Source organism: Chrysemys picta, chromosome 5 (genome assembly GCF_011386835.1).
Source record: "Chrysemys picta bellii isolate R12L10 chromosome 5, ASM1138683v2, whole genome shotgun sequence".
Lineage (NCBI taxonomy): Eukaryota > Metazoa > Chordata > Testudines > Emydidae > Chrysemys > Chrysemys picta.
In genome coordinates, this window is record NC_088795.1 from 85,639,889 (window position 1) to 85,662,074 (window position 22,186).

The following is a 22,186-nucleotide window of genomic DNA, read 5'->3' on the forward strand; positions in this document are numbered from 1 at the left end:
CTTGAGGGAAGCCAACAAGACTACTCTGATGCAGTTTTTGAAATGTCTTTTAATGCAAGCTTGACTGTTTTGCACATAGCTGAGACACTGATAAGGGGATATGCTTTAACTGATACTGTCTTGTAACTTAAGAGAGCTTTCCCTGCAGGATTACACCTCAACCTAATTTGATTTTTCCTGATATTACAGGCTTCAGCAGAGAAATGAAATTGTGCTTTCTACCTTGACACTTAAGCCTGAACTGACAGCTATGAATCAGGGGAAGGAGGAAGCTACTCAGAAATGACTATCCTTATTTCATTTTTGAAATCTGAGTCTAAAGTGTTCCTTTCTGCAGATGAAATAGGTTGGCATTCTTGAGAACAGAAATATACATTCATGGGACCAGAAACTTGAATAAATATTAGTTTAGGTTAACACTTTAGTTATTGAAGGAATGTTTAATTGGAGATGAATTTTCTAAGTATGGTCCCAGAATAGACTGTGAACCTCTGGCAAGGACAATTCCTTATTATAAAGGGTTAATATTTTAACCAGAGAGTTATGATGAATTATCTTTAGATGCATAAGGCCTAATGCTGATCTCACTTACACTTATGTGGTGCAGAAGTAATTTCATAGACCAGGGGTTCTCAAACGGGGGGTCATGACCCCTCAGGGGGTCACAAGCTGTCAGCCTCCACCCTCAAACCCTGCTTCACCTCCAGCATTTATAATAAGGTTAAATATAAAAAAAATAAGGGGGGCAGCACTCAGAAGTTTGCTGTGTGAAAGGAGTCACCAATGCACAGGGCCGGCTCCAGGGTTTTGGCCGCCCCAAGCAGCCAAAAAAAAAAAAAAGCCGCGATCGCGATCTGCGGCGGCAATTCGGCGGAAGGTCCTTCGCTCTGAGCGGGAATGAGGGACCGTCCGCCGAATAGCTGGACGTGCCGCCCCTCTCTGGAGTGGCCGCCCCAAGCACCTGCTTGCCAGGCTGGTGCCTGGAGCAAGCCCTGCCAATGCAATGCATTTGGGATTCAGCGATTGGGTCCACTTACAACAGACTGGAATCTGTCCAGAGAGAGGGACCGGGCCAGGTTGTAACAAGGACCCAGTGAGCCTGAGCCTGATTTCATTTAAATGGGATAATTCCACTGAATTAGTTCAAAAATGTTCACTGCATAGTTTTTTTCATTTTCAGCTCTAGCATATGTTTTTCTTCCCAGCAAGCTGTCCCATTTGTATCTACTTTTACTTGGTAGCTACATAAATTTAGCAGAATCTTCCTCCCACTTTATTAATCAGGGCCTGGAAAGATTTGCAGCAGCTTAACCCAGTTTTTGTGACAGTCACTGTTGAATTTTGTAACTGAAAAATATCAATTCTATGGACCAATGTTTTTCTCCTATGGCCCCTCCTGTCTCCTTTTTGTAGCCCTTTGCATTCCCTCATTTCTCTTTGTTGTCCCACCTTCATTATTACTTCATATACTTTTTCTCTTTGTCACCTATTCCACCCCTCTCCCGCTTCTTTGCATCCACCCTCTTTGCTAACACCTTGCTTCTTATCCCTCATTCCCATTCACTCCATCTCTTCAGCTATGTCTACACTATAAATTACTTCGGTCCCTCAGGGGTGTGAATAAGGGTGAGTGACATAAGTTACATTGACCTAAGCACTGGTGTGGACAGCACTATGTCCCGCCGACATAGCTACAGCCTCTTATGGAGGTAGAAGTTATGAAACCGATGTTTCTCCCATCCACCAGAGCGTCTTCACCAGAAGCATTACAGTGCACATCAGTGCAGCTGTGCTATTGTAGCTGCTGTAGTGTAAGGAATAAGGCTGTGTCTACACAACTCCTCTTGCATTTTGTCATCTATTATTATTTAGAAATTAGGTTTTGGCCTAAATTAGAAGCAGCAGGAAGGACTCCAGAACACTGTAGGCTGAAGATGCTGGGGGCAGGATTCTGCTGCAGCAGAGACATCCCGAAGCTCCAACTCTGTTATTTTTTCTACATTTTCATAATCACAAAGAGCAATCTGCCCATCTGATACATTTGTTCACATTTCAGTGATGATTTTAAAGATTCTTTACCTACTTTTAGGAGCACTTAGATGCCACAGGGATAGGGATTCTCAACAGGATTTTCAAAAGAGCTCAGTGGTGACAAATCTTTTCCCACTGAAGTCATTGGGTCCTGCTGACTTCAATGGGTTCAGATTTAGGCAAACACTGAGTACTTTTTAAAATCCCATCCTAAATAAATAACTTAAGATGGATAGATAAGCAGGTAACTAACAGCCATGTTACTTAGGGTATGGCTACACTTGCAGCTGTACAACGCTGTGAGTTAAACCTGTCTTCGTACAGCTGAGTAGGGAAAGCACTGCAGTCTGTCCACACTGCCAGCTGCCAGAGCACTGTCGCGGCCACATTTGCAGCACTTGCAGCGGCATTGGGAGCAGTGCATTATGGACAGCTATCCCACAGAGCACCTCTTCCCATTTTGGCGCCGTGGATTGTGGGAAGGGGATGGGGGGTGTGGGGCATTCTGGGTCCTGCCCCAACGCCCCATGATGCATTGCTTCGCATCCCAGCAATCCCTGTGTTTCCGTCCACATTTGGCACCATCTTTCAACGCCATCTTTCAATGGTTTCTGTGCAGCGCGATCTCTGTTCCATTTCAGTCTGCGGGAAATGGAGCCTGAACTGCTGAGGAGTATGCTGACGAGTCTCACCAGCACGTCACGTTTGGCAGTCGAGCTATTCCTTAAGATCCAAAGTGACAGTGAGGAGTCCGACGATGATAGCGAGTCGTGTAACGCGTACAACATGAAATTGTTGTGGCATTCACGGACATGCTCAGCACCGTGGAACACCACTTTTGGGCTCAGGAAACAAGCACTGAGTGATGGGATCACATTGTCATGCAAGTCTGGGATGACAAGCAGTGGTTGCAGAACTTTTGGATGAGAAAAGCCACTTTCATGGGACTGTGTGAGGAGCTTGCCCCCACCCTGCGGCGCAAGGAGCGAGACTGAGAGCTGACCTGCCGGTGGAGAAGCGGGTGGCTATTGCAATCTGGAAGCTGGCAACTCCAGGCAGCTACCGATCGGTCGTGAACCAGTTTGGAGTGGGAAAGTCGACCGCTGGAATCGTGTTGGTGCAAGTTTGCAGGGCCATTAATCACATCCTGCTCAGAAGAACCGTGACTCCGGGTAACATGCAGGACATTGTGGATGGCTTAGCACAAATGGCTTTCCCTAACTGTGGAAGGGCAATAGATGGGACGCATATTCCTATTCTGGCACCACCCCACCTAGCATCCGAGTACATTAATCGGAAGGGGTATTTCTCTATAGTTCTCCAAGTGCTTGTGGATCACCGTGGGCATTTCATTGACATTAATGCAAGCTGGCCCAGAAAGGTGCATGGTGCACATTTCTTTTGGAACACTGGCCTGTTCAGGAAGCTGCAGGCCGGGACTTTTTTCCCAGAGCGGAAGATCACAGTAGGGGAAGTTGAAATGCCCATTGTGATCCTTGGAGACCCCGCTTACCCATTAATGCAGTGGCTCATGAAACCCTACACAAGGAGCCTTGACAGCAGCAAGGAATGGTTCAACTACAGGCTGAGCCGGTGCCAAATGATTGTGGAGTGTGCTTTTGGCCGTTTAAAGGGCCGCTGGCGATCTCTGTATGGGAAGCTGGACTTGGCCAAAAACAGCATCCCCGCGGTTATATCTGCGTGCTGTACCCTCCATAATATTTGTGAAGGGAAGGGTGAAAGATTCAGTCAGGCATGCACCTCTGATGTTCAACACCTGGAGGCTGAATTTGCACAGCCAGAGAGCAGGGCTATTAGAGGGGCCCAGCACGGGGCTGCAAGGATTAGGGATGCCTTGAGGGAGCAATTTGAGGCTGAAAACCAGCAGTAATGTCTGGTGCCCTGTACGGGACTGAAGTGCAGTGGTTCCAATGTTAGTAGGAATCTGTGTTTGCTAAGCTGATTTGCAGTGCCTTTTACTTTATGCAATAATAAAGAATGTTTTCAAAGCCAAAAAATCAATTTATTGAAAAGAAAATTCATTTACTGAAAAGAAACACAACTGTTTCGGAATCAGAAAGGGCAAGGGGGTGGGGTGGGGAATGGTACAATCACAGATTTACGTATGTCCTGTCTGGCGTGCTGTGCAATGAGTGCTGCACTTCAGGATGACTATACTGCATGGTGATGGGGGTTGAGTGCAGAGGGTAAGGGTTGTAGTTCTCAGGGCTGCTTGGTGAAGATACAGGTGTTGGAGGCAGCTGGTGGCGGTAAGAACCCGGACGTTGGGGAAAGTGGGTTGGAGGTGATATGGGGGCACAAGGGAAAGAGTTTTGGGACAAGGGCTGCAGGGGACGTCGGGCATGGTAATGCTTTGCCTGTATGGCAACAAGCGCCTGGATAGAGTCCGCTTGGCGCTCCACGATGCTTATCAGCCGATCCGTGCTTTGCTTCCTGTGTGCTGCGTTTTCCTGGAGGATCCTGCTTTCGCTCTCCCTCCACTCCTGCGCTTTTTGATTCTCTGTAAGAGATTGATGCATCACATCGTGCAGCATGTCTTCTTTGCTTTTTTGCAGTCTCTCAGCCGGTGAAAACACGGACGGCTGAGATCTCAAGGTTGCATCTGTAACTAGGGTGACCAGACAGCAAGTGTGAAAAATCGGGACGGGGGTGGGGGGTAATAGAAGCCTATATAAGAACAAGCCCCAAATATCGGGACTGTCCCTATAAAATCGGGACATCTGGTCACCCTATCTGTAACGGCAAAATGCAACACTTAACAGAGGCAGCATTGTTTATACCAGACAGAGTAATGATTCCCCCGCACTTAAGGAGGGCACACACACACAGTCTACACAATAGCATACTTTTCTCATCCCAAAGAGAGCGCATATAACCCACAGGAGCCCCAAAATGGTGAGTAAGGGGGACTGATTGTTTCAGGGCTGTACTGTCCTCTGGGTTTCTGTGCCTTGGGGAGAGCCAACAGCTGCAGGGGGCACCTACACTGAACACTGTCCCAACATTTTCCACAGGAGTTCATCCTGGAAGATATCTCGCTGCTGAGGGTGACCTGGGAAGCAAGGGAGGGTCTTCTACTGCAATGCGGCTTCCGCCCTGGCCCATATGCAGCTTGCCTGTGTGCAGCAATGGTCCCCCCCACCCCTCGCGGCACAGTGGCACAGACACGTTAGCCTGACTTGGACAAGGACCACGATGGTTCTCCCAATAAACCTGCGCAAGCGCATTGCCCACGTTCTGGATGAGACTTTCGAAGAGGTTACTGAGGCCGATTACTGTGATGTGATAGACCACATCAATGCGCTATTCCGCATCTAGGCATGCATGCAGCCCTAGCCCTCCTCTCCCAAAGAGCCTGCACCGAAAAAATTCCTTCCGGGGAAAAAAAAAACGATTACCAGGAACCTGCTCTTCTGTTTGTCCTCCACCAAGTTCCGGCTGCTGAGACTGGCTGCCTTCCTCCTGGCTCGAGAAGAGCTCCTGGCTGCATGCCTCCAGGGATTCCGGGGTGTCTCTCCCTAACCCAGCACTCTCATTCCCGCTTTCATCCTCCTCCTCCTGCTCCTCTCCCCACTCTGAAGTATCCATGGTGGTGCTTGGAGTGGAGGTGGGGGTCACCCCCAAGTATCGCGTCCAGCTCTTTGTAGAATCAGCAGGTCGCGGGGTGGAGCACCCAAGCGGCTGTTTGCCTTGCGGGCTTTGCGGTAGGCACTCCGCAGCTCCTTTACTTTAACCCTGCACTGCAGTGCATCCCAGTCATGGCCCCTTTCCATCATGGCCCTTGATATGTGCCCAAAGGTATCGTAATTCCTACCACTGCAGCGCAGCTGGGACTGGACAGCTTCCTCCCCCCAAACACTGATGAGGTCCAGCAACTTGCCATTGCTCCGTACTGGGGCTCGCTTGGCACGTGGAGACATGGTCACCTGGAAAGATTCGCTGATAGCACTTCATGCCTGGCTGAGCAAACAGGAAGGGCATTTTTAAAATTCCCGGGGAATATAAAGGGTGGGTCTGACGGTTGGTCACCTGAGGCCAGGGCAGTAGAGTTTGAACTGATGACCAGAGTGGCTAGAACAGGCATTGTGGGATACTGCTGAATACTTCTGGAGGCCAATCAGAGTACTTTGGTCCAATTTTGGTTGTTGGGTTTAGTGGGTGCTGTTGGTGGCCTGTCATATACAAGGGGTCAGACTAGATGATCTGGTGGTCCCATCTGGCCTTAAACTCCATGACAATTCAGAGACTGACATCTACAACTCATATTGTATACAGTGACATCTTGTAAAATTTTGAAAATAAGAACAAAGAATAATCATGAGTGAATCAAAAGGCAATCAAAAGGAATCTGTATTTTACAAAAAAAAAAAATGAATCTTCAGGGATTTTCCTACCTGTTAATCTTGCATATGAAGGCTGTAATTGACACAGTTGTCTTACTGTAAACAACCAGAGAAAAACAGAAACAAGAGATGAGGCAGCATATATATTTGTGCAAATAAACACACAGGAAAACTAAGAAAAAAAATCCTACCAACATCAGTAAAACAGACAGACAAAGTGACAAAGAGCAAAGAAATCAAAGCCCAGAATTTTGTAAATCATCTGCAAACTACATAAAGGAATAAGGGTCTTATGATTTCATCACCAAGGCAACCCCAGAGCCATAATTCAAATGGCACTGACTCCTTGTTCAGGCTGAAAGTAGTTTGAGCTATACAAAACTTCTGATTTTCACTCTGCAAAAACAACAAACACAAATCATGCAAAAACCACAGAAATGCAGGTTTGTTTTTGCTTTGTTATTTTTGAAAGACATTATGAGAATTCCTTTTGCTCAAATCTGACCACTGGCACGGTCTCCATTAAAGAGGTACTAATTACGCCATTCATGCCTGATGTGATTTAATGCAATGTGTCAAGAATTATTATGACAAGGGAAACTTAATGATGGTAGCAAAATAATTATTCACCTTCCTAAGTAACACCCTCTTTAGGAATTTTCATGAAATGGTAACAGTGGGGCAACATACCAGTAATTAATATTTCCTGTAAATATGCTGTCCCTACAGATTTAATTTGCCCATAAATGTTTTGTCAAGCATCTGTAAATTAACTCAACTCTGCACTTTTCCATTTGAAAGCTCACTATCTTTTTCACATAGGTTTGAAAGATGTTTTGACAAGGAAACCTACAGCTCTTTAGTTCCTACTGAAATGTCATACATCATTTAAAGTGAAGTCTAAACATGGCCTAAAGTATAGCCAAATCTTGATGTCTGACATGTGGATCCTTCAGTTAAATCAATGCCAAGCAGAGACTGACTACTTACACTTTTACCACTCTACTTGTTTGTTCATTCATCACAAAACTACTGCACCCATGGACATTTCCTTACTGCTCAGTTCACAGACTAGGGCAAAATTAAGTTCTGTTTCTGACATTGCTGATATTATATATAGATAGATTGCTTATAAGACATCTAGGTCTGAGGTGCCAAGCTTCAATTTCTGCACAATACATTTTCTTTTTATTAGATTGACTAAAAAGCTTGGAACACAAGGTTTTGGGGCTTTCAAATACCTCATCAGAAGTATTAGTAGATAACTACTAATTACATAGCTACTTTTTTGTATCCCGTGAATGTGAGTGAAACAAGCTTCACAACCAGGGAATTAAGTTTCTCCCATCAACCGTCGCAGCATATAATAAAAAGACTTCCATGATAGGTGATGGCATATCCTCAGAAGTACAAGAGATAGCACCTGAACAAGAATTCACAGAGTATTATTAATTTACCAGCATGCCTGTTTTCACCTCACAAAACATCTGCATTCTCAAAGAAATTTCAGTTTAATCCAGAAATTCCAACCACTTATTTTGTGATAGAGAGTCCTTCCATGAACAAGAAAATACTGAGGATACCACAGCAGGGGAAGGGAACCTTTTCAAACTCCCAGATTTCTCTTGCAAGCTGAAAACTCCAGAGAAGACACTTACTTTAGTACTTGATGATAGCAAGTGAAGGTCCAAATAGAGCAGGATAAACTGCAAATTGGACCTGGATAGAGAATTTAAGTTTTCAGAAGAAATATTATAACTCAAAACTTTTAAAAATGGCTAAAGTTGGGTTACCACTGAATAGAAACTGAGGGAGCTCATGACATTTGAAAATCAGGCCACTTATATACTTTCCAGCTATGGATTTAGGAACCAAATTAAGGCTCTTTTCTTTTCTTTTTTAAATCTTGTCCATAATCATTGTTAAAATAAAGGGGTAAGAGCTTTAATCATTGTGACCAAAATATATACTATTAAAGACTTAACGTCCACAACTATAAGCCATAACAGTGGGGCAAACTACATGAATCTCATAAAGCTTTCAACTTTTTTCTTCATAACAGTTAAAAAGAAAATTGAATAGCCTGTCTACTATCCAGACAGAATCAGCTATCTGGACAACACTTGCACCTGAGAGAGGAGGGACTTCTGCATGACCTTGAAATCTCACTGTGCTTAATTATTTTAGTAGGCTGCAGATCAGTATATTTTAAGAATTCCTTTATACCCAACGGTGTCCCTCTTTTTGTATGCAGCATGCTGCATGCTTGGATGATAAATGTAGTGATTGACTGACGAGGTATGATTAAAGATGACCATTTATATCATTGTTGCTACCTCTGTTGCACAATTGCACTAAATCTGATACAAAGCATGTCATGTATGGCATCAACAGAAAAGTTATGATTAAGGCTAAGATTTTGTCATGGATATTTTTAGTAAGTCACGGATAGGTCACGGGGAATAAAGAAAAATTCACAGAAGCCCGTGACCTGTCCATGACTTTTATTAAAAATGGGGAGCTGCAGAGAACCCACATGGTCTGTGGTGGCTGGGCAGTTGCAGCGGTCAAGAGCTGCTCGGCTTGGAGCCATCTGCCACCTGCAGTGGCTGGGAGCTGTAGGGTCCCCTCACCACCCGTGGTGCCTCGGAGCTCCAAGGGGCCCCTGCTGCCTGGGTTGACAGGGGTACCCTGCAGCTCCTGGCTGCCACAGGCAGCAAGGGGATCCTGCAGCTCCCAGCCACCACTGTCTGAAGTCACAGAGGTCTCTAGAAGTCCTGGATTACGTGATTTCTGTGACCTTCAAGACAAAATCATAGCCTTAGTTATGATTTGCTAAATATGATAATCTTATTTATATGCATGCATCACCTTTGTATATGAAGTTATGAATATTGGCCACATATTTGTATTTCAAACATGTGTTTCATGCCTGGGTGACACCCTCCCCCCACCCCGGACAGATTTACATCAGGATTAATGTGTTGATGGCTTATTAAGGACACTCAACTCTCACAATGGGCCATTGAAGAGACTAAGCATGCTCAATGAGCCTTTCCTAGAGATAAGCAACAGAGGGTCCTGTGGCACCTTTGAGACTAACAGAAGTACTGGGAGCATAAGCTTTCGTGGGTAAGAACCTCACTTCTTCAGATGCAAGTAATGGAAATCTCCAGAGGCAGGTATATATCAGTGTGGAGATAACGAGGTTAGTTCAATCAGGGAGGGTGAGGTGCTCTGCTAGCAGTTGAGGTGTGAACACCAAGGGAGGAGAAACTGTTTCTGTAGTTGGATAGCCATTCACAGTCTTTGTTTAATCCTGATCTGATGGTGTCAAATTTGCAAATGAACTGGAGCTAGAGATGTTGTGAAACATCCTAGAGATGTTTCACAAAGCACTGAGGCAATGGCTTCCCAGTGACTCATCATGGCATGTACGGACATGTGACAAGGACATGTGACCTAAGACTCCACCTTTTGCCATTAGTTTTCCATGCTCCTGGACTGAAGGTATAAAAAGGAGACTGTGACATCACTTCTTTGTCTTCATTTCTTGCTTTACTTTCACTGCTTTCAAACAAGGAACTGAATGACCCCCCCACACACCCAGCCAATCTGTTGGATGAATCCAGAGAGTCTTTTTATAAGATAGCAGATTTGACATCAATTCTATAATCCTGACCGGCAAACTGTAGAGTTCAATTGTAATGTATCTGATTCTTAACCATTTAATAGTTTCTTCTTTTCATATCATTAAATTTTTAGTTTTAATTACTAAAAGATTGGCTACAAGCATGATTTTTGGGTAAGATCTAAGCTATATGTTGACTGGGGGTAAGTGCCCGATCCTTTGGGATTGGTAGAACCTCACATATAATGAATTGGGTTTTCAGTAACCTTTCATCATACAAGACCAGTTTGTATGGATGGGAACCAACGGCTGGAATGCCTAACGGGGACAGTTTGGTTTCTTGTTAACCAGTGTCATGTTACAAAAGCTCTTTTGTTACCAGTTTGGTGAATCTCATTATAAAATAAACCACCAGTTTGTGGAGTGTACCTGCCCTGTTTCTTGCAGTATGCCCACATTGACATTCTTTTACTATCAAACATATTGGAAATTCACTGACATCATTATAACTTAGTACTTGCATTGTTTTTATTAGCCTGTGACATGATGACAGATTGAGAAAGTTTTGCCACTGGGAGTCAAAATCACAAAGTCAATCTATGGCAAAGTGTGTGGACCAAATGCCTTTTAATCTGGAGATTTAGCTAAACATAACATAGACCCAAAGCAGAAAAACAAGCAGTCTTACTGCAGTGAAGTGTTTGATCCAGAGCAAAGCACTAAGTGAAGATTAGCAGACTCTTAAAAATTAAATCAAGCTATTAAAAGCCATTGGATAAGGGAAAGGTTCTTTTTGTTATTCTGCTACTATCTTATTTGATGTAGCATTAAATTGCCCTTTGGGTAAAGCAGAGAAAAACTAGTATGGGAATGCCTTGTTTTTAATGTTTGCTTTCATCTGTGAATCACAAAAGCAATTCATCAATAACAAAACAAGTTTAAATGGTGTATGTGGTGAACACAGCACTCTGCAACAACTGCTTCTTCCAGATAAGACCCAAGGATAAAGTGTGTCCAGAGGGAGATGAAAACAAGTCAACATAAGGTTCCCACATAGAAGTATTTTACATAGCATGAAGGACTCTTTATCAAGTGCATTCATTTAAATACATTATAATCAGACCAATAGAAAGCCTGATCTGCACTTTACAATTTTCCCATTAGCACCAAGTAAGCTTTAAAACGCAGTAATTTGATAACAAGTTCCTTAAATGTCACGCAACATGTACAATTTACTCCATGAACAATGACATGATTCCCCTAAGATAGGTTTAATAAAGCAAAATAAATCAGTGATTTCTGTTCATTATTTTTAAACATTCAGGAACAGCTGCAGAAAATGTGCAACTTCCTAAATAGGTTCCACCTCCAGCAGTTGTCTAGACCAGATGGGAGACTGACAAGCTCCACTTAATATGTCATAGCATCAGCTCAATCATAAAACTGTGCCAAACAAATCTCTTTGGAATAGGAGCCACCTGTTTACTATAAATACACCTTTTATTTCCCAAAGTTCAGCTTTAATTTGTGATGTGCAATGCAAAGAAACGCCCCTTCAACTCCACAAAGCAGCTCCTCTGCAAATCAATCAGTCTCCTTTGAAGAGTTAAGGCCTCAATCTTTACAGTCACACTTGGGCAGTTTTAGAGCCTTCCATTTACAATGCTTCCTCACAAATTATTCAAAGTGCCATTTTCCTACAGAGTTTCTCTTATACGTTATTATTTCGGTTTGGGTTTGGTTTGTCTTCAACTTTTAATTGGTAGTTATTAGAAACAGAAATCTGTGATGCCTTCTGTTTTATCTCAGTGACTGAGTGAGCACTGCTCTGAAAAGCTAAGAGCAGGTTTCTCCCAGTAGCTATAATTTTCCATACACTGAGAAAAGAATATATTATGTATTGTCTGTTACAGTTCACTTAGGAAGATGTGTGAGGGTCTCCAGATGTCTATAATGATTAGATGTGTGTCTTGGAATGGGAGAAAAAAATATTTAATTAGGAAATATTATAAGCTATAAACAAAACTCAAAGCAAATGTTTCTATAATAGCCACTTGTATTGCAGGGTTACAATATGAGTCTATAAATCTAATGGAGGGGACGACACTGTCACTCTCTCACTTTCTCTCTCTTTTAACAGAACATTATAGTATGGAAATGGAGGATTGCTCCTATTCCAGTTGCCACAAGAAATTATAGTGTGTTTTAGTTAGTTTTCCCATAGCACACATTTTAGTACTGGAAGGGGTTAAACATGAATCTGTTTTATTATACTAACCTAAAATTAACTTTCAACTTGCCTAAAAGCACTTTGGAGTTTAATATAGTTCATTTTTGCTAGCATATCATCCAGATTAAATATAGTGCTAGATTCAGAATAGACAAGCATGTGGTGTGAAGGACATCCGAAAACTGAAAAGCTTTTATTTCTAATGATTTGCAAATAAGTCACTTTGACAGATCTTTAGCTACCTTCAGATTTCCAATCCTGCTGATGTTTTGCTTAGATGACATTCATTTATAAAATGTCTGATGCTACCCATGTCAGTATCTGGTCATTCATGTGATAACCATTATATTAGGGGACAGGGATTTCAGCCATTAAACTTCTATGACATTGACTTCAGGAGCCATTGTGTTAGATGTCAGCCCACTCAGAAGTATAATGTTGTTCTTAAAGGTGTAGAAAATATAACTTATAGCTATAAGTCCTTGCCAACACTAAAAGGCTATAGTGGACTGTATCACTCATTACAAGACTTCCTTGATGGTAATGTGAGCAAAAAAAAATTTTTTTTTCCCCCACAAAAGGGCTGAGAGGAAAGGCCCACCAGTTTCAGATTTGTGTGTTTAAGCAGATGCAACAAAGGATTGGTTTCATATTGATTGCTGTGCACATGACATATTTTATGTTGCAGTGGAGGCTCAATTAAACATTAAATTAACAAACACCTACAGGTTACCACAGCAGCTTTTTATGCAGGCAAGATTTGTTACTGCCCACTTTGTCTGTCATCTTTATCAGAAAACCTTGTGGTTCCCTGCTGATATGCGTCAAGATTTGTGTCATATTTACTCTCTGGACAAGTGTTGATAAATTTGTTTTCCATAGTTAAATATTTTGACAAAATGGCACTGAAAAATTGCTATATGTCGTGTAAATTTGATGGAGAGTGTTGCCAACTTTTGTGATTGTTATTGTGAGACTCATAATATTTATGGTTTTCCTTAGACCCCCATCTCCTGCAGTCATGTTTATGTGAGAATTTCAGCTTTCATTTTTTTTAAAGTTAACTTTGTAGTAGGAGGAAACTGTCTGGTAGGGCTAACAAATTTCCTGACAGAAAAGGGGGTATAACTGAAATTTTCATTGGGAAAAGATTGATTTTGGTGTGATAATCCATCAGGAAAATAGAAATTAATTGTTTCATTTCAGTTACAAATTGAAACATTTCATTTTAGAATATCCTCCTTTGCCTGTGCAGCTGCGGAGCCTCATAGGAGGTGTAGTTCCTCATGCTTCCTGCCCCGATTCTCCCCTCTGGGCCCTGCTTCCTGGCTGGACTCCATCTCCCATGTTGCACAACAGTCTCTCCCTGTGGTTTAGCAGCCACAGTAAATCATAGTAACTGTAGATCATGAGACAAATCAAAATGGAACAGGAAACTACAAGTCCCATGACACACTCCTGCAGATCAACCACAGGGAGAGACCACAGTCCATTATGGAACATTGAGTACATATGGGAGAGTGGGGACAGGTGGGACATATAACTACAACAGGTACCAGGACAGCTCAGGCAGAAAGAGATATTCCAAAATAAAATGTTTTGATTAGCGTATGGCAGAATGTTCTTTTGTCATTAAAAAAAAATACATAGGAAATGTTAATTCCATGAAAAGTTTTGATATTTTTAATTATTGTCCTAAGTTAGGGTGAGAACAAATATTGAAATATCAGAATTTCCCAGGAGATGGAAATTCCATTTTTCAATCAGTTCTTGTTTCTAGTCCTCCAAATAAGAACTTGAAAAAGAAAAGATAGGAAACAAAAGGTAGGAATAACACTGCTCTACAGCCAATATGCTTCTGAAATAAATGTAGTCAAACTTTACTAATTCTGGGTCACTGAGAACGAAAATGATACTTAAAATTGTTGATTGGCTCTAGTTTTCAAGATATGCTATTGGGTCAGTATATACGACCCTTGACTTGGGAATGGCGGAGGATAAGTGAGTTATAAAGGGAAGGGATCTCAATTTAAACCAGAAATGACTAAAATACATCTTTGACTGGATCTATGAATAAATCTATGACTGGGTTTGGACAGTACTTGCTTTTTAGGCAAAACAATGAATGATGCAATCTGAAGCTGGTATTGCATCATACATGATATGAATTGCATCATGTTATTCCTAGAAGTCATGGATGATGCAATCATAATGAAGCTTACATCACTCTGCTGAACAAATTGCCCAATATCAGCTCTAGAAATCATACAGTGTCGTGCTCGCTTATTTGTCAGTGTTTGATTTTGCAAAGGGACACATTTCTGTTTAGCCAAAGTGAGCAGAGATGCCTCGTGCTTGTGTGAACAGTGCAGATAACTTCTGTTATGTTTGTGGTGAAGTGACTTTTGCATCAGAAAAGCGCAGTCTAACCACTATGGTTAAGAAAGCCTACACTTGTGCAACAAATCTTCGCCAGTGGTTGAACAGGAAAAGGAAATCTATGCCTTTTGCAGTGCCAATGATTTGGAGAGAGCCAACAGATCATACCAGCAATTGTTACTTCTGCATGGTGCCTCCAGTTGGGAAAGGTGTGTCAAAGAAGAAAAAGTGGACTGTGCATTATCCAAACATTCCATCAGCTATACGCCCAGTACCCCACGGAGAAGGACTGCCGGTTCCTGATGCACCAGAATCATTCTCACTTGAGTCAGACGAGGAAGAGGAAGAGGATGAAACTTCTGGTCCTGAACCATCAATGTCACAGGACCCACATTTTCTCCCATCCTCCTCCTCTGAACCACACCTCATAACACAAGGTGAACTGAATGACCTTGTCAGGGATTTGGAACTACCTAAGAGTAAGGCAGAGCTGTTGGGCTCCAGACTACAGCAGTGGAATCTCCTGGCAGGTAATGTTAGGGTTTCCATGTTCCGTGACCGTCAAAAGGATCTTGTCCCATTCTTCTTCATGGATGGTGATCTTGTAGCCTGCAACAATATCGATGGTGTGATGGCAGCCCTCAACATCGTTCACAATCCAGATGAGTGGAGACTGTTCATTGATTCATCGAAGATAAGTCTTAAAGCTGTTTTACTGCATAATGGCAATGTTTTGCCATCAATTCCAGTTGGTCATGCAGTCCATATGAAGGAAACCTATGACAACATGAAACAACTTTTGAGGTGCATAAACTATGACCAACATCAGTGGCAGCTTTGTGGCGATTTGAAGGTTGTTGCTCTCTTGCTTGGTCTGCAGACTGGATACACAAAGTACTGCTGTTTTCTCTGTGAATGGGATAGTCGTGCAAGAGATTCCCACTACATCAAGAAAGATTGGCCACTCCGACAGTCATTGGAGCCTGGGAGGAAAAGTGTTCAGCATCCACCACTTGTTGAATCGAGGAAGATTTTGTTACCACCCTTACACATCAAGCTGGGTCTGATGAAGAACTTTGTCAAAGCCATTGACAAAACACAAGCAGCTTTCAAGTACCTCCGTGGAAAATTTCCAAGGTTAAGTGAAGCTAAGATAAAGGAAGGTGTCTTTGTTGGTCCTCAGATTTGTGAACTTCTTCGAGATGATGCATTTGACCATGCACTGCATGGCAAGGAAAAGACGGCATGGAAAGCCTTCCAGTTAGTGGCAATAAATTTTCTCGGAAACAACAAGGCAGACAACTACAGGTTGTTGGTGGAAAACCTCCTCAAGGCATACAAAAGCCTCGGTTGCAACATGTCACTAAAGATACATTTTTTGCACTCTCATCTAGATTTTTTACCACCGAACTGCGGAGCAGTGAGCGATGAGCACGGCGAGCGATTTCACCAGGACGTTGCAACAATGGAGAAACGCTATCAGGGCAAATGGAGCCCATCAATGCTTGCAGACTATTGCTGGACAGTGACAAGAGATGCTCCATTTAATGAATACAAGGGACAAGCCAAGAAGCGCTGAGTAAACACTGAATAGGACTAAACTATGTACATAATAGTTTTTTGCCTTTTGTTTCATAATACATTTTATTTATATAACCCTTTTGCTGATTTTAAAGTGTTACGTAAACAGGACAGGTGAAATATTATCATGTAAAGCAACCATAAACACATGAAAAGACCTAGGTTTACAATTTATTATTAAAACTCTACTATCTACACAATATACATAGACATAAAATGTAAAAACTTAAATATCTTAGAAACAGTAGCCAATCAGTTGTTTTAATTTGAATTCAGCACATCAAAATACATAATAAATAGCACATTTTATCTCTGAAGCAGACGACTTCTCAAAAATTGTAGATCAGTGTAATTTTACAAACATGACTAGTCCCATAGACTTCAATGGGATTACTCTTACATGTAACATTATGCACAGTTTTCAGAATGGAAAGAGGTAAATAGCAGTGTCCCCCAGGGACTGGGACCAGTCATAAATGATGTGGTCACCCCATCTCAAAAAAAATATATTGGACTTGGAAAAGGTTCCAAAAAGTGCAACAAAAATGATTAGGGGCGTGGAATGGCCACCATATCAGGAGAGATTAATAAGTCTGGGACTTTTCAGCTTGGAAAAGAGATGATTAAGCAGGTGACATGATAGAGGTCTATAAAATCATGACTGGTGGGGAGAAAGTAAATAAGGAAGTGTTATTTACTCCTTCTCATAACATAAGAACTAGGGGTCACTACATGAAATTAATAGGGAACAGATTTAAAATAAACAAAAGGAAATATTTTTTCACACAACTCACAGTCAACCTGTGAATCTCCTTGCCAGAGGATGTTGTGAAGACCAAGACTATAACAGGGGTCAAAAAAGAACTACATAAGTTCATGGAGGGTAGGTCCATCAATGGTTATTAGCCAAGATGGACAGGGATGGTGTCCCTAGCCTCTGTTTGCCAGAAACTGGGAATAGGCAATAGGGGATGGATCACTAGATGATTACCTGTTCTGTTCATTTCCTCTGGGGCACCTGGCATTGGCCACTGTCAGAAGACAGGATACTGAGCTAGATGGACCTTTGGTCTGACCCAGTATGGCTGTTCTTATGTTCTTAAAAGTTTAAAGGCTCAAAAAAAGAAGGCACATTAAAAAAATTCCCTACATTTAAAAAAAAAACTATTTTTGGGGCAGCGAGGCTGACTCAGTTTTGAACACTTGGGTTTGGCAATACTATATGGAGGAAATTGTAATTTTCTCATGCTATGGGTCAACAAATTCATAAATACTCTTCATAGCAACTAAATATATTAGGAACTGTATTTTTCTCATAGAAAATTATTAAGGACAACTTAACACCTTCTGTTACCAGTGGAAAATAGCTTAATAGTAGGAACAGTAGCCAATTCTCATGCACCCCAAGACTAATGAAGGGGTTAATATGGAGACTAGGAAGCAGGAAGTGCCTCAGTGGAGCTGATTATGGTTCCTCTAAAGGTTTTCCCTTCAGAAGAAAAGAGGACTGGTTGAGGCAGGAATGTTCTCCCTGAAATTGGCTCAGAACTGAAATAGCCAGTAGAGTTTTAGAGCTATTTAAAACCCTTCTGTCTACCCAAGGAAAGGAGTGACCAGTTAAAAGTGGACTCCTCCAGAAGGCTTGGTTAAAGCAGTTTGGTCCCTGGATTTTGTACCTGTTTACATTTGAGGTAGAGCAAATTCTTTGTTCTAATTTTGTTTGGCTTGGACATATGCAGCCTCTGAAAGGGACATCATAGCTAGTACTTCTACAGCTACCTTCAGAGAACAGTTCTTTGAATTGGGTCATCATATTATCTGAATAGTTTTTGCATTGATTTGACAATGTCTCAAATGTTAGTATCTGCTGTGCTTTCTGGAAATACAACTGTTTTCATGAGTGAACTAATTCTGAAATGTGTGGGTTACATGCAACTCCCACTCTATTGTATTACATTCACCACCTCAGTATTTGACCAGGTATTCTTAATTATTCAGGGGTGCCAGAACAATGTTTATAGTGGGGGTGCTAAGAGCCACTAAGCCAAACTGTAAAGCTTGTATTTAATTCAAGCCATGGGTGTGGCAACACCCCCACATCCTTAGTTCCAGCACCTATTTCATTATTTGTAATAACATTTATTAGTAAAGCCCCAGAAGAGTACAAAGGTGCCTTTAGAAGCAAGAGCTTTGTAAGAATTTATAATCCCCACCCAAATAAACATTTTCTGACAGTTTCATAGGCCCAGAGATATAGATGGTGAGGAGATTAACATGAAAACTGTGAAGTGTTTGGTTTTTTAAAGGAGGGGTTTAAAGAACAGAGACAGTATATGGGAAGTTCTTCAAGGACACGGGGCAGCATAATGAAAGGCATTAAGATGAATGGAAGATGATGATAGGCACAGTTAAAGAATACATCATCGTGCCTCAAGCTACTGATAGGTATTCTGGTCCATTGCTCTGCAAAAGCTTTGCTGTGAGACTGGTAACCATGGCACTGACAAATGTGGAAACATTAAAGCACATTGACTGTAAAACATCAGTAAAGTTTTCCAGTCACTTGAGGTTTGCATAAATTAGTGAAAATTCACTTCAGAGCCAGACTCTGGTACATCCAGGAGTATTTGGTAACATATTTTAAGGGTTATTCCTTAATATTTGTGAGTAACCCTGCCACTGTTCCTTTACTAGAATGGGCAAACTATTTTGGAGACAACTGTTGCAGAGCTCATCAGGCTCCCTCTTCTAGCAGCCCACCATATTACAATGAGGAGACAGCTCCTGGATCACGTGTTTTATACCTCCAGAGTCTGAACAGAGCCCAAACATTGTTTGTTGTGGAGTCCCTAGGCAAACTTTCTCGATGCAGATCCTCTATCTAGCATCTGTCCTGAGAGTTGAAACCACACAATCCTTCAGGCCAGTCCCTGGAACTACTGCTTACCCTTCAGGCTTCTCCATAGCTTCTCCAACACACCTTCTCTCAGAACTCCATTCAAAGGTATGAGCATTCAGGGTTACAGTTGAACTCTTTCAGGTGCACGTGATAGGTTTAAACAACCAGACACACACAGATAGACAGGCTTTGCACAGAATTCTAACACCAGTGCTCTTCACATAACAGATAAAGCACAGAGTACAAATTGTTTAGAAAACAAGATACAATCTAAATGCAATACCCCTCACTTACTCACCCTTCCCTTGTGAGTTCTTGGCAGTCCATCTGCGTTTAAGAAAGCACAGTTCCCCCTTCCTCATCAGGCAGCTGCTGTCAGCTTGAGCCAGTGAAGTGGCTGAAGACAGCAACAAGATCAGCCCCTGTCCTTTTATAATCATCCAGATCCTCAGTTAGGTGATTTTCTGGTCAGTCCCAATAGGTGACCTCTTCCCTGCTAATCCAGTTCCTCTAGGCAGAAACCCGTCTTTCATCTTCAGGCAATTGCATTTCAATGGTGAAGCACACAAGTCAACAACCTCATGTGTTGGTCTTTTGCCACTCACCTTTAGTCTTCCCGTCCAACATGAAGGCAAAAATCATAAGAGAAAACAATTAGCCTCCAAAATCAAAGTGGAGTTTGCAGCATGGTAAACACAGAGAGAGTTCATAATCTCACACAATTTGTAAATTGTATAGAACAGATTCACCAAATTGTCACAACAAACCCTCCACAATTTTCACTGAAAACTTGAATCCAATATGAAGCTGTAACTTTTGGGGGAATCACTCAGACCAGTAAGTTTAGTAAGGGGTTCTGTCACCACCTTCCTTGTCATTTTGGGTGCCTTAAATACTATGCTGTTATGGGTCAGAGCCAGGACACCAGGAGCCAATTTACAGGCATAAAGGTCTCACCCTGGCTTCCACCAACCTAGTTACTACTTGCAAAGTGACCATAAGAGCCAACCCAGTCCCAAGTCTCCCCAAATCTATCTATCCTGAGCTCTTAACTACCAGACACTTGGACTTTTCCCCTCTGGTTCATAACCTCTGAAAGAGTGAAACCTGCTCCTCAATTATCTATTCACACACTTCACACAGTCTCAACAGAGACCTATTTGTGGAAAAAGAAACAAGTGTTTTATTTAACAGAAAAACCAGAAATTAAAAGAGGAAATAGTAAGGGAAAGCAAATACATACAAGTTACACAGAAAAGAAACATAAAGATGCAACCTTTGGTTTTACACTAGATAAAAATCCCTTTTCAAATAGAAGTTACCTATTGCTTTTTCCTCCGTTTCCCAGTGTGCCCTCTGTCAAGTGTTTCATGAACACTTCTTGGATACCTTTCACTTCAAACCACTTTTGTTTTAACAGGGTTAGCAACGTTTTTGGTTTGGTTGTTTTGTTTTCCTTTCTATGAGACTATGGTGATTGGAAACAGGGGGAAATTCTCTCCTTTCTTACTTTTCCAAGACTGTTGTTGTTTTTTTGTTGTTGTTTTTTTTTTCAGTTTCAAGTTGTTTCAATGTTTTCCCATTAACTTTAATGGCCCATCGCTTTTCTTTTGTGGGATTGTAAAATGCTAGGAGCTTGGAGCTAATCTTCTGTGGTTGGAGAGGTAGACCCTCCCTGCCTGCCTGACCACCTCCCTGTTGTGAGTTGGATCTGAATGTTACATCACAAATTATGAGCACAGTTTTACAAATGCACAAATTCATAGAATCATAGAATCATAGAATATCAGAGTTGGAAGGGACCTCAAGAGGTCATCTAGTCCAACCCCCTGCTCAAAGCAGGACCAATTCCCAGCTAAATCATCCCAGCCAGGGCTTTGTCAAGCCGGGCCTTAAAAACCTCCAAGGAAGGAGACTCCACCACCTCCCTAGGTAACGCATTCCAGTGTTTCACCACCCTCCTAGTGAAATAGTTTTTCCTGATATCCAACCTGGACCTCCCCCACTGCAACTTGAGACCATTGCTCCTTGTTCTGTCATCTGCCACCACTGAGAACAGCCGAGCTCCATCCTCTTTGGAACCCCCCTTCAGGTAGTTGAAGGCTGCTATCAAATCCCCCCTCATTCTTCTCTTCTGGAGACTAAACAATCCCAGTTCCCTCAGCCTCTCCTCATAAGTCATGTGTTCCAGACCCCTAATCATTTTTGTTGCCCTCAGCTGGACTCTTTCCAATTTTTCCACATCCTTCTTGTAGTGTGGGGCCCAAAACTGGACACAGTATTCCAGATGAGGCCTCACCAATGTCGAATAAAGGGGAACGATCACGTCCCTCGATCTGCTGGCAATGCCCCTATTATACAGCCCAAAATGCCGTTAGCCTTCTTGGCAACAAGAGCACACTGTTGACTCATATCCAGCTTCTCGTCCACTGTGACCCCTAGGTCCTTTTCTGCAGAACTGCTACCTAGCCATTCGGTCCCTAGTCTGTAGCAGTGCATGGGATTCTTCCGTCCTAAGTGCAGGACTCTGCACTTGTCCATGTTGAACCTCATCAGGTTTTTTTCGGCCCAATCCTCTAATTTGTCTAGGTCCCTCTGTATCCGATCCCTACCCTCTAGTGTATCTACCACACCTCCTAGTTTAGTGTCATCTGCAAACTTGCTGAGAGTGCAGTCCACACCATCCTCCAGATCATTAATAAAGATATTAAACAAAACCGGCCCCAGGACCGACCCTTGGGGCACTCCGCTTGAAACCGGCTGCCAACTAGACATGGAGCCATTGATCACTACCCGTTGAGCCCGACGATCTAGCCAGCTTTCTATCCACCTTACAGTCCATTCATCCAGCCCATACTTCTTTAACTTGGCGGCAAGAATACTGTGGGAGACCGTATCAAAAGCTTTGCTAAAGTCAAGGAATAACACATCCACTGCTTTCCCCTCATCCACAGAGCCAGTTATCTCATCATAGAAGGCAATTAGGTTAGTCAGGCACGACTTCCCCTTCGTGAATCCATGCTGACTGTTCCTGATCACTTTCGTCTCCTCTAAATGTTTCATAATTGATT